Here is a 14,122-nt window from a genome sequence, read left to right on the forward strand (position 1 = left end):
TACAGTGTTTTTTTCTACTGTGATAAGAAACCTAATTAAAATAACTGATTCCTTCAAAAGGGAGAATTGGAAAGTTCTGAATACACTGAACTCCACTGATTAGAAGCCTTGATGTCAAAAACACTTTTCAAATGTAGCAAAGGAGCACAATGGTTGACTTAAGTTCTTGAGCCAATATAAAGCAGCTGTAGATTCAGGGTGGAAAATGCTGAATAGAACATCTAGCATGGCCCTGAGCTTAGAAAATATTGTATACTTGGCTATATAAAAATATGACTTGGGTGACAAGGCAAAGTCTTCTGCAGTTCTAAAAACTGAAGTACAGAAACATAATGAAAGAGTAATGTGCCAAGCAAAGATGGAATAATACACAGGTTTTAGAACATAAAAACACAACAAAAAGTCTACATGCTTAATTCAATTCTCTTTCTGATATGTTTCATTTCTTTGTTACTTTTTAAAATTCTTTATATGCAGAAACATGCAGTTATTTTCTCAGCGTATTTTAATAACTGACAGTATCATGGAGTCTTTACAGTTTCCTTCATAGCATTTAGTCTATGGACACAGGGAATCAGGTGTCACTCAAGACTACAGCAGGGCCCAGTTCTGCTGTCATGCACACAAACCCTCAGAGAAGTCAGAGAAGAAATATTTTATATGTTAGCACAAGGTACTGGGTCAGTAAGCTGACTATAATAGCTGGGAAAAAGCTTAAAGTTAACCTTGAAACAAGTTTATTTGGAAGAATGTAAAATTATAGTCAGACATTGTATGCAATAAATATTAAAATGCTGCTTTAAAAAGTTCTTGAAAGGAAGACTTGCTTCCCACTCACCAACAAGTGGTCTATGTTGTGGTCTACGTGAAGTCTGTAACTTAAACCATCGCTAATGACTGGTGAGCGATTCCATCTTCTCACTAATTTTTTGCTCGTATCAAAGAAATTACTGAACTGAAAAGAAAGAGATTAAACTAAAAATTAAGTTCATCCATCATTTTTTATGAGCCATGAAAAAGTCTTCAGAGGGAATAAATCTTTGTAGGAGAGTCTACTGCTGTTGAAAACCCTTCATGCTTGAAATGCATGAATACCTTAAAGCTTGCAAGTTGTTCTGTTGACATTTTGCTGTTTTGATTAAATTTCCTATGCTGCTGCGTGTAATGTGAAATTATATTACAATGCTGTTATATTTCAAAAGTACCTTTGCTGTATAAACAGTTAAGCAGTCTATTTAAATTCTGAGATATATTGTTACTGGCCTGGAGCTCTTCTGAGGAGTAGTAATAGGCTTAGGAAGCATGTTCATTAGCACTACTAACATACAACAGTAATTAGCAATTACAGCACTCTCTTCAGGTTCAAAATGTTGTAGGAGTTTCAAGGAGGATGTTGGGTTTTTTTCTTTTCAAAACAGAAAGAGGAGTTTAATCTTTTTTCTAATTTGAAAAATGATGCCACACGCTCTTACCGTGAGTTAGGTAAGCAGACGTAGTGTACAGACAGGAAGTGAAGGGACTTGCCAAGGCCACCGCTGGAATCACCTGAATCCAGGCTTCCTCGTTTTCAGTTCCCGTGTCAGGGTGGGAGGCAGGCTGTGCATCACTTTTCCTAACCAGTTGATCAGAAATCTGTTAAAAACTCTTCTCAGTTGAGGTGATCTGTAAAGGTGCCATGGCTGACAATCATAGAGTGTATTACGAATCTTACCAGCATACAGAAGCTGTATTTACAGTTAAAAGCCGTGTATTTTTAAACATCAGTGATTCTTGATAGGAAACGCAGCCTAAGGATTTCTTTCCATAGTGGCAAGAGTTATCAAAGCAGACAGACAAGTTTCCTAACAAAAACACAGCTAACACTCATTCCAGAAGAGCAATTCACACCACCTCCCTTTGTTGAAGCTTCATTGGTATGCGTTTTAGTAGAACAACATGGGCTGAATTTGCAGCTTTGGGGACTGCAGATCTTACCCTGTAACATGCTGTGAATCTCCTACTCTGACTAAGGTCAGTAACAGCCTAGATTCTTTCAAGTGTTGCTGAGCACCTGGCAGGGTTGTGCCCAGTGAGAGGAAGAGTTTTGGAGAGCATCACCATCTACAGTTTCAGTAAGCCTGATATTGTTTGTGTGAAAGTCTTAGATGAATGCTACCACTTCCATGGAAACACTGAAGTGAACTTTTCTGAACTGAAACCCCAGGGTTAGAGGGCTTTGGACTCTTTCCAAACAAGAACTCAACTCTTTGTACACACCATTAGTTTCTTTCCTCTTAAACACAAAGGAAAACGGTTTCTTAAAAAGGCTAATATTTGTTTTATTAAGGCTGCAAAATTAAACTTAATGATTTTCCTAAAAACAGGTGAGGGCCTTGGACACTTGCTATTGGAGGAGAAGTGGGGAGATGTTCTTCATTAGTAGGCTGTTTTGCAAAGATATAAAAGTTACCTTTAGCCAAAGCAATTTAGCTTTTGAATGGCATTTGACTCCAACAAACATCTCATACAGAAACAGATGAATCATTATAGTCCTGCTCCTCGCTTGTCTACAAATTAGAATGAATAACAGAAGAGCTGCCCTTTTGTTTCACTGGCCTCTGCTCAGGATTTCCCAAGTTAATATATCTGACCACCAAACATGGGATAAGAGGTCTTCAGATGCTTCATGTTTTAAGGTTCTCAGGGCTGTGGTGACACAACATAAATGCCCAATAAAGCCAGGCTCAGATTATGTGCAAAACTCAAGGAAACCATTACTTTACCAGGATAGCGATCCATACTTTGTCAGTGCTCAAAAGAAGCCAAGTACTTTGATTCTGAATTACACATCCTAGGACAAGAATGCCCCAAAGCAGAACTACTGCTCATTTCATATCCTGCTGTAAGAAATGTACCTGTGGGCTAAGGTATAGCTGTTGTAAACTAATGGTTAAGGGATAAAAGCGTAATTCAAGCAGAAGCATCTGAATAAAGTTATTTTACTTAACATTTTTGAACCCACATCCTTACATTAAGTATCCCACTGGGGGTTGCAGATGACTGAGGTATAGGGGAATCACTCTGCTAACAAAAAAGATAAAATTAATAACTTTAAAAAAATATCTTTTCCCATAAACTATAGTAGAAAATTTACAGCAATTTATCCCACCACCTCCTTTCAACAATAAAGTTTTAATGGGGATCACAAATGTACCTTAAGAAAAAAAAATGGAACTCCTGAATCAGCACTTCCCATCCTTAGCATACTAGGAGGCTTTGTGGTAACCCATTTCAGACATTTTCAGCAATAAAGAAAGGAAAAGATGCTGCCAGCATCCCTTTGCGAGCTTTCAACGGATGACTTGGAATGATTAGAGGTGACTTCTAACTCATGCTGTCTGACATAGCAACTATCCAGTTTGGTGGTATGAGTCTTATTTCTGTCAAACACAGAGGAGGAAAAATTGAAAAGAAACAGCCTACATTTCGTTAGTTTTATAGTCCTTTCTGCCTTGAAATGGCTGCTAAAGAGCTTGAAGTATGTTTGCCAGCAGTTCCAGTCAAGAAGTATTCTTTGAAGGGAACACTAAGATCTGAGCCTGCATGTACACAACAGAACTCCACTGCACAAAAAGAAAAGAGGGTCATTTTCAGTTTAAGAGACTGAATACAGTCTGCTGGAATAAGCCAAGTACATCCACAAATTTGTCTCTTTCTTCCAAAATAGAACATAGCACCAGTCTGACAGAGATGCTACAGGAAAGGGCAAGTGCACACGCACCAAAATATTGGCAGTAATGATTATGTTAAATTTTAATTCAGTGATTTCTGCCACAAGCTGCAGTGCAATAAAAGCAGATGGGCAGAGTTAATTATGGAAGAACTTCACAAAAATAGTGGAATGAGACTTTAGGTACAATTTTTCCACAAGACACGGAGAAAATGACAGTCACTATTTCCTTGTCACCTTCTCAAACATGGTTCTAGTTTCACAGTGTGAGAGACTGATCTGAAATCAGACTCCACTGTCCAATGTCTCAAAGACTGGTATAAGAAGCTGAGATGGAATTCCCACAATCCATTGTCTCAAAGTCGCAGGTGGGTGTCCTCATGGAGGTGTCCTTCTGGAGTTGTCCCCTTGAAGGTACCCTGTGGAATGTGTCCTTCATGAAACCTTTAATCAATAGTTTCTCAAATGCTGCACAAGAAACCTGAAGGGTGTGAAACCTGAAAAGTTCTATCTAAATCTGAGCTACCAAGATGCTCAGTTAAAAAAAAGGATGATGGAACAGGAGAAAACTGACAGTTTACTATATGTTAACTCATGGCAATCTATGCCTTTAATATAAGAAAAACGCCCATCATGGTTTTCAAAAGAAAGGGGAATGGTGTGAACCAATTTTTAAGGATAGCAGGTGGTATAAACCCAGCTTTGTTCCTGTTGAAGTGACATACAGATGCTGCTCATGAAGGTGAGAGAGAACATAAGACCAATGCAGAAACAACAAGCTTTTGTCACTTGGTTAGATAAATTGAAGTCACAATTCAGCCAAAGCTTCCAAAACCAGGCTGGATATAATTAAATTTATTTCAGAGAGATTATCTTTCTCCAAAGCCTCAAACTACACACTGTAAACAGTATGATGCTTTCTTCCTTTTTCATTTTTTGTTAGTAATTTCCATAAAGTTCATAAAGTCTATAGGCCAGTACCTGACTAACATTCCAGATTGATATTTTTTATTTTTATATTTTTTTTAACATATAAACTTAAAGTAAGATTTTGGAGACAGATGGAATACATCTTTAAATGAAAGGGCTCTTTTCCTTTCCTCAGAGGACTCTGAAAGAGATCTGCTGTCCTCAGAAAACCTCAATCAACCACAGGAAAGAGAAGGAAAGCAAAGCAAGCAGAAGAACAAAAAAGTCTCATTTCCCTCAGATATTAAAAAACCCCCCAACAACCAACAACCAAAACCCCCCACATATCATGCAAGGTACAATGAGAAAAATCTCTGCAAAAAACACTAATTCTACAAAAGCACTTCTGCATTATTGAAAATCTATGATATTTTGTGTGGAAGACAACTTCTTTCTGCAAGTGATAGAGGAGCCGACAAGGAGAGGTGCCATGCTTGACAACAGGGAAGGGCTTGTTGAGAATGTGGTACTCCAGGGAAGCCTTGGATGCAGCGATCACGAGATGGTCGAATTTGAGATTCCCCAGGACAGTGAGAAGAGCGTGCAGCAAGCTCACTGCCCTGGACTTCAAAAGAGCAGACATTGGCCTCTTCAGGAGCCTGCTTAGTAAGGTTCCATGGGATATAGCCTTGGAGGGCAGGGGGGCCCAAGACTGTTGGTTGATATTCAAGGATCACCTGCTACAAGCTCAGGAGTGCTGCATCCCAACTAGAAGGAAGTGCGGCAGAAGGGCCAGGAGACCTCCCTGGATGGGTAAGGAGCTGTTGAGGAAAATTCAAAGGAAAAAAGAGGCTTATAAAAAGTGGAAGCAAGGACAGGCGACCTGGGTAGAGTACAGGGATGTCGTCAGGGAAGCTAGGGACCAAGTTAGGAAGGCTAAGGCCCAGTTAGAATTAAACCTAGCCAGGGATGTTAAGGATAACAGGAAGGGATTCTACAGGTACGTAGCAAACAAAAAACAGACTAGGGACAAAATAGGCCCCCTGAGGAAGCTTTCGGGAGAACTGGCTACGCAGGATTTGGAGAAGGCTGAGGTTCTGAATGACTTCTTTGCCTCGGTCTTCACTGGCAAAGGCTCTGACTGCACCACCCAGGTCTTAGAAGGTAGACACAGGGACTGTGAGAATGAAGACCTTGGGCCCACTGTAGGAGAGGATCTGGTTGGAGACCATCTTCAAAATCTGAACGTGCACAAGTCCATGGGACCTGATGGAATCCATCTGCGGATCCTGAAGGAGCTGGCGAATAAAGTTGCTAAGCCACTGGCCATTGTATTTGAAAAATCATGGCAGTCAGGTGAAGCTCCCGATGACTGGAAAAAGGGAAATATAACCCCCATTTTCAAGAAGGGGAAAATGGAAGACCCAGGGAACTACAGACCAGTCAGTCTCACCTCTGTGCCTGGCAAAATCTTGGAGCACATTCTCCTGGACAGCATGCTAAGGCACATGAAAAACAACAAGGTGCCTGGTGACAGCCAGCATGGCTTCACTAAGGGGAAATCCTCCCTGACCAATTTGGTGGTCTTCTATGATGGGGCCACAGAACTGATGGACAAGGGTAAAGCAGTTGATGTCATCTACCTGGACTTGTGCAAAGCGTTTGACGCTGTCCCACACAACATCCTTCTCTCCAAATTGGAGAGATATCAATTTGATGGATGGACCACTCGGTGGATAAAGAACTGGCTGGATGGTTGCACACAAAGAGTTGTGGTCAATGGCTCGATGTCTGGCTGGAGACCGGTAACGAGTGGTGTCCCTCAGGGATCGGTGTTGGGACTGGTCTTGTTCAACATCGTCGCTGACATGGACAGTGGGATTGAGTGCGCCCTCAGCAAGTTTGCCGATGACACCAAGCTGTGTGGTCTGGTTGATATGCTGGAGGGAAGGGATGCCATCCAGAGGGACCTTGACACGCTTGTGAGGTGGGCTGATGCCAACCTTATGAAGTTCAATCAAGCCAAGTGCAAGGTCCTACACCTGGGTCGGAGCAATCCCAGGCACGGCTACAGACTGGGCAAAGAAGAGATTCAGAGCAGCCCTGCAGAGAAGGACTTGGGGGTGCTGGCTGATGAGAAAATGAACATGAGCTGGCAGTGTGCGCTCGCAGCCCAGAAAGCCAACCGTATCCTGGGCTGCAAGAAAGGAGCGTGACCAGCAGGTCGAAGGAGGTGATCCTGCCCCTCTACTCTGCTCTTGTGAGACCTCACCTGGAGTATTGTGTGCAGTTCTGGTGTCCTCAGCATAAAAAGGATATGGAACTGTTGGAACAAGTCCAGAGGAGGGCCACGAGGATGATCAGGGGACTGGAGCACCTCCCGTATGAAGACAGGCTGAGGAAGTTGGGGCTGTTCAGCCTGGAGAAGAGGAGGCTGCGTGGAGACCTCATAGCAGCCTTCCAGTACCTGAAGGGGGCCTATAGGGATGCTGGGGAGGGTCTCTTTGTCAGGGACTGTAGTGACAGGACAAGGGGTAACGGGTTAAAACTTAAACAGGGGAAGTTTAGATTGGATATAAGGAGGAAATTCTTTCCTGTTAGGGTGGTGAGACACTGGAATCAGTTGTCCAGGGAGGTTGTGAGTGCTCCATCCCTGGCAATGTTCGAGGCCAGGTTGGATGAAGCCTTGTGTGGGATGGTTTAGTGTGAGGTGTCCCTGTCTATGGCAGGGTGGTTGGAACTAGATGATCTTGAGGTCCTTTCCAACCTTAACTATTCTATGATTCTATGATTCTACGATCTGGCTGAAAAGGTGAAATTCTAGGCTAAGGCAAGGGGGGTGAGTCTCCGCCTCCTCAAACGAGCAAAAAACTTTATTTTTTACCAAAAGTGACTTCTCATTATGAACACTCACAGAATAAGATTTCAAAGCAATTGGAATCCATACAACGAACAAACATCCCCATTAACTTCTTTCCAGAGAAACAGCTATTACGCTTCACTGTTTCTTGCAGCATTCCAACAATTGCTGCATTTCATCAACTTTTGCTATTTCAGAAATTTAGTCAATAACATGCTGGGCAAAAAAGACCTTAGCGGAAGATAGTGTATAAATAAATAAATAAGGTTGCTCAAGTTCTTATGAGCATTCACCTGCAAACAGAAAAAACCCCCAGCCCTCGTTCACCTGTGTCATGCATCTGGGCATTATGTCTAAGGACTAAAATGAATAGTACAAGAACTAGGGCAGCACACATGAAAATGCATGAGAAGGCAGGTCACAGGGTCATAAGAAAATAACATCTGTTGCTGTTGTATAAGATTTAGGATTCACACCTGTTCCTCTATTCAAGAGCTAAGATTCTTTTTCATCCTTTTAGAACATATTCATGTCAAATGCAGTTGTTCCTCTTTGCACAAAGTAAATAACTGAGACTACTATAGGTGCAATTAAAATGACAACAAGATTCCAGGTTTTCCTCATGCCTCTTAAAAGTGTCAAAGCCCTAGAAGAATTCAATTTCCATAATTCTGTGCCTAGGAATTGGGTCTACTCTTCTACCTCTTAAATGAAGCTCAGTAGGCAGTAACAGATCAAAAATAGTCTCACTTGTGCCCTCACATATTTTTGACCTAACACCATACAGACACGGCACTGAAGAAAAAATGATTGATTTACTTAAGGGCTTTTAACCAATATCACACCAATAACACTTTGTAACAGTGTGTTACGCATTTTAATTTTTATTTTCTTGTATTTGACAGATGGATGCACAGAAAGATTAAAACAAAAACTATCAATAATTTTAAATACCTAATCACATTACAATAAGACCTAATTTTATTAAGACAGAACTGTGTGCTTGAAGTACATCTGTTCTTTTACTGCAACTACAGCTGGGAGTCCAAAATGGATCTGCAGGGTCTCAATGTAGGTATGCAGAAAAGGAAGACCACACAATTAGCAACTAACTGAGAAACCTGTGGGTATTGTACTGCATAGTGATAAATATGATAAAGAAAAAAATTGAAGAAATGTAGTTTTGCTTGGAAAGTTTCAGTATCTACACTTAATATGAAAGACTAAGGTTGGCATCCTGCCATAAGCTAGCCTTAGCCACCACTGAACAAAACCCATCTCACCACATTTTGCCACAGGGCCAACAATTAATCCTGCAAATCCTTGCTTCTTTTACTATATTTCCAACTTCTGCATTAATTTTATTATCCCACAGATGACAGTTTTCTTCACCATTCTTGATTTAAATCCAAGGCATGTTCCCAGCCCTGATTTATCTGCAGAGAGCCACAGTAGACAGCAGTTTGGTGGAAACCACAGCACATGCTTATTTAATTACAGACAGTATCATAATGCATATGTATATGGACAAGGGAGCTAACTTGACATTGAAAAAACAACAGGGAGGAGAAGCCTGTGCATAATTTTCTGTGTTTTAAAGATTATGAATAACAAGAGTTTAATTATATCATGTCATATCTATATGCACGTAGATCATCAAGGCTGCTCCAGACAGCACTTCACTAGTTACATTAAAAATACACTTTTATCTCATGCAATAAAAGCAGTAGCTTGTCATCTGTCTCATAGAATAACCCTGCCAAGAATGGCATATTCTAGCTAGAGAGTGTCACAGGTATTTCCTGACAAGAGTGGAAAGGCAAGATACAGGAATCTTGGATTCATTCCACCTAACAAACAAATTTTCCTTTAATATGTACAGCTTTTCACACCAGCACAATCCTATCTCTGTCTTGGCAGCCAACATGTCCTTAATACATGGCAGCCAACATGTCCTTAATACACTTCTACTTCTCCCTCTTCTTTGGTTCTTTTTCATAATCACATTTTCTTAGCTTCTAGCTCTCATTCTTTCCACTCCAGTTCCACTCTCTCCATCTAAGCACTAGTAAACTGATCTCTCCAGGATGTTCAGTACCTTAGTTACCTGCTTACTACCAGCCCCATTCTTTAGTACCTCCTACTCAAATCAGCTAACATATATGTGTCCCTTACCTACTCCAATTGCATGTTTCCGACTCCTTCTGCTTCTCCCAGTCAAAATTTTTAGAGTTCCCATCAATCATAAGAATTTTGCATCTGTAAAGCACAAAATTACCTCTAATATGGAAATGAGACAGCAACAGCAGAGGATGAGCCATGGAATAGCACAAGGGATCAACATCCTGAATATTTTTTACCATCTTCTGAAATATTTACCATAATTTAAAGGTTGGTTTGCTTTGTTCGGTTTGGGGTTTTTTTAAACAACAACCAAACATTTACTTGTGAAATTAACTGTATCACCTATGGTTCCTGTAAAGCATGATTTAAGGAAAAGCAAGAAGCATATCTACCCAAAAAAGCAACTTCTTTTTTAATTAATTCATGCTTACAAATTTCAGAGTTCTTTTACACATCTACAATCCAGACGGTCTTGTAAATAAGTAAGAGCTTTGGATGCCATTTTTAGAAACACGTTATATGAAGTATGCAAAGTAGAAAGTGTACTGAATGGGTGAGACAATTTACTGACAATGCTGTAGAAAGGATCTTTTGTGATGCTAGTCACAAGTTAACCTACATTATTTCCAACACAGTTCGTCTGTGTCATTGTGGTATTTGATGGGAAGCCAGAAAAATATACACGCCATCCAGGACTGTCAAGGTTATTAAATACATAAGGAATATTAAGCATTAATATATTATTGATATGATATATCTTTTTAATAAAGAAAAACTAATTTGTTTCTTTTCCTCACACAGGCACAAGATACATACATCCATATGAGAACCTGAAGACTAGTACATTGCTAAGAAAGAGGTATAATAGGTTTTTTTCAACTGTCTGGATATGTAGAAAAATATTTGAGACAGGGCTTGTGGTTATAATACAAGTTAAATGTTATTATTAATTATACGGTTAAAAAAATTATTAAATGTGTTGAGCCCACTGTAATTCAAAGGTCATTTATGCAGGAAAATTACTGTGCAATGAGGTAGGAAATTAACTTAGAGAACACTGACTTATTAACCTCTTTGTATGCCCTCATAGAGATCACTAAATTCAAGCCACTGTGATCCATTTGCTAAATGGCACATAATGCAACATCTGCGCTGCCGAAGACTTGGGCACCAACACACAATGTGTAGTTCTTAGGTAAAAAAATGCAGAATCGTTCAAATGTCAAAAAAAAATCCAAACCAACTAATTAAACAAAAAAAGACAAACCCCACACACATATCTCAAAGCTGCATGGCAAATGAAAGTTACCTGGCCCAGAAGCACAGAAACTCATCTAACCCTGCCCGCACCTTTCAAAATACAGCTTTTCTTATTTCAGACTGAACTCCAGTTACAATTTCCACACTGTCCATGCTATTTTTACTCCATAAAACTGAAATGCAATAATAGGAAAAAAAACTATATGAAACTAGTTCTGAAATAATTTCAAAATAAGTAAAGAAACCCCTAATACATTTTTCTGTCTGTCAAGCAAAACCAATTAAAGTGCCCCTGTGGTGAACACAGCTTTAAAGTCTATGAGTTTTCCCTGGATTACACAGTGAGCTACCTTCTCAGACTGTTTCATCATAATCCTCATTATTTCCAGCTTCCAATTTCCTTGCGCTTGGCTGGTTTATCCCAGCAAATGACCACTCATTTGCAAATAATAGAAGTTATACATTGCTATAAACAGACCATATGTGGGTTTCCCAAACTTTAATAGGTCTCCAAAGTTGAAGGATGCTTCTTAAAGAAGTAAAAATCCATTTGTAACTCTATTTTGGCTTTTATAAAATCAGCTAGTTTTGCTTTTAGTCCTCCTGGAGCTAACACTTTACGTTATGGAGTACACAGTATTCTTTGGTCTAAAACAAATGCCTGGTGATGGCAATGGGTGGTTGAATTAATATAAAGCACTGTTCATCAGCTTTACATTAAGAACAACATCAAATTTTCAGAGCCTTTTTGTATGCCTGCTGCAAATTCTTCCAAAATAGCAAAATATATAATCTCTTACTAGATCTTATTAACCTTAAAGATAATTCAATCAGAACCCCCTGGTTTCAGTTCTCAACACACTAAACTGCTGAACACACTTCCCACCAGCTCTGTTCCTTCCCCCATTCCCACTCACACACATACCTGCATAACAGAACTTCTCAAATATCCAACTAATATATATATGTATGTATATAAAATTAATTTTCCTCCATGTCAAGATTGGTGATTATATTTTATGAAGTATTAGGAAACGCTGATTACCATATGAGAATGAGTGAGTCAAAACAGCACAGTTTTGTAGCTTTGGTTTTGATTTCTTAACACATCTCTGGTTATGAACAAGGTGGCATTTAATAACATTCCCTGGGAAGTGACAATAAGAAATACTAATGTTTTGTTCCAGTCAGAATGCCTGTTCACTTGAATGTAATAGCAAGTACTTTTTTCGGTACACTAACTGCACATATATCTCTGGCATTGATGAACTCATGGTGTTCTCAACTATTATAAACATTTTCCATTTCCAAATAAAAGTCCACTTTTTCTGAAGATAAAATTAGTTTTTAAACTATGATGTTTGCTTAGCACAGCACATGCAATTTCAGGCATTCATAAAGCTGTTAGCTTCTTTGCTTTTGTACATTTTCCTTGTTGAAGTGCCTCAGCTGGTATCAGTGGAGAAAGCAACCATGCTGCCTTGCAGTATCAGTAAGCACACCACCATGCCAACTAACATAAAGTAGGATTTGCAAATATTTGAATACAAATAGCATTAACAAGTCTCTTCTTCATAATTCAGATCAGGAATAGGGTTCATGTTATACATTTCATAAAAATTATTTAAAGTAAGACAACCAGAACAATGCACTAAACATTGAATTAAACTGTGACATGGTGCTATACAGCAACTGCACAATTATCTGAACACAGTTTATCCAAGCCCCTAATACAAGGGGCCAGTTCAATAAAATATTAATCATGTGACAACTGTTCATGTACCTAAAGCAAGTGCTCACACTTATCAGGATTGTTTCCCCTCCTCTTCCTCCCTTGCTTTTTTTCTTTTCCTTTCAGATTCAAGAACACACTGTCACTTCAGGTCACCAGCGGACCGGTTTTATTTATTTTAAGTGACTTTGGCTTGGACAAGGCAGTTTTAGAGGCAGTTTTTCCTGTAATCCATATCACACTACATGGTATCACACTACATGCTGTACAGCACAAGTTCTTGAACTGGAACAACTTTTTACCAAAAAGTAGGAAACTTTTGACTACCTGTTCTGCAGGAAGAAAATCTCAGCTTACAGTTTCTCCTCCACCTCTGGCACAGATAGCTGTTATCTGCAAAGGCTGGGATAACCTTAGATGGGATATTAGGAAAATTTCCTTCACCAAACAGATTGCCAAGTGTTGGAACAGGCTGCCCAGGGAAGTGGTGGAATCACCATCCCTGGAGGTATTTAAAAGATGTGTAGATGTGGTACTTCAGAACATGGTTCAGTGGTGGACTTGGCAGCATTAAGCTTACTATCGAGTAGATGATCTTAAAAGTCTTTTCCAACCTAAGTGATTCTACAATTCTATGAAATTAAAAGTAAAAGCCTTTGTTAGGCAAGGAGAGTATGAACAGCTGGCAAGAGCACCTCAGCTTTTCCATTCTGAATGAGTTTAGTTACTGCATAATATGATATGGTAAATTATTCTAGTTGGCTCTGCCACCCTATACTGAGCAAATAATCTTCTGGCAGAAGGAGACAGATAAAACCCATAACAATTGTTATTGTATATGGATTCTGTCAGGGAAAATAAATTGTTTTTGATAAATTTCTTACTTTATGAAAAAAGTTAATTGGAAATTTCCATAAGTAAATGGTCAATTTAATAGTCATTTGGCTTTTAGCTGACAATAAGCCAGTCCCTCTGGGTGAATATTTTGGTAATGATGGAAAATGCTAATTTCTCAGCGCCAATGCCTTTTTCTGTGATTTCTCTGTATTACAGTGCAGTGAAGACATGGTAACTACATATTTCCTGGGCAACAGGAGTTTTAATTTCACTTTATTTTTTAAGACTATGCAGATTCAAGTGATAAAAAATCCACCTGAGAGTAGCTTTGAGAGGGGCATAGAGCAAATACTGAAAAAGTCACAGCTTCACATAAGATGGCAACCTTCCCTGCTGCAATTTGACTGCAGCTTTCTGAAGACTGGATAAGAATTTTTTTAGTACCTCCTCCATGTAATGCTACATCATGTGCACTACAGGAATCACTAGGACAAAGTTAAAATGTAAGCTCATTATTTGAGATGTTAGAAATTATATGAACACAATTTTTCTTTTGGCTTAGTAAGTTTGAAAAATATCTTCTAGAAAGTAAAAGCTAATGACAAAATCCAACAAGTCCTGGTCTTTATTATCCTATGAATGTGAGCAACTTGGGTTTCACTTATTTGACGTTTAAAATAGATGCATGTTA

Source organism: Lathamus discolor, chromosome 6 (assembly GCF_037157495.1).
Source record: "Lathamus discolor isolate bLatDis1 chromosome 6, bLatDis1.hap1, whole genome shotgun sequence".
Classification (NCBI taxonomy): domain Eukaryota; kingdom Metazoa; phylum Chordata; class Aves; order Psittaciformes; family Psittacidae; genus Lathamus; species Lathamus discolor.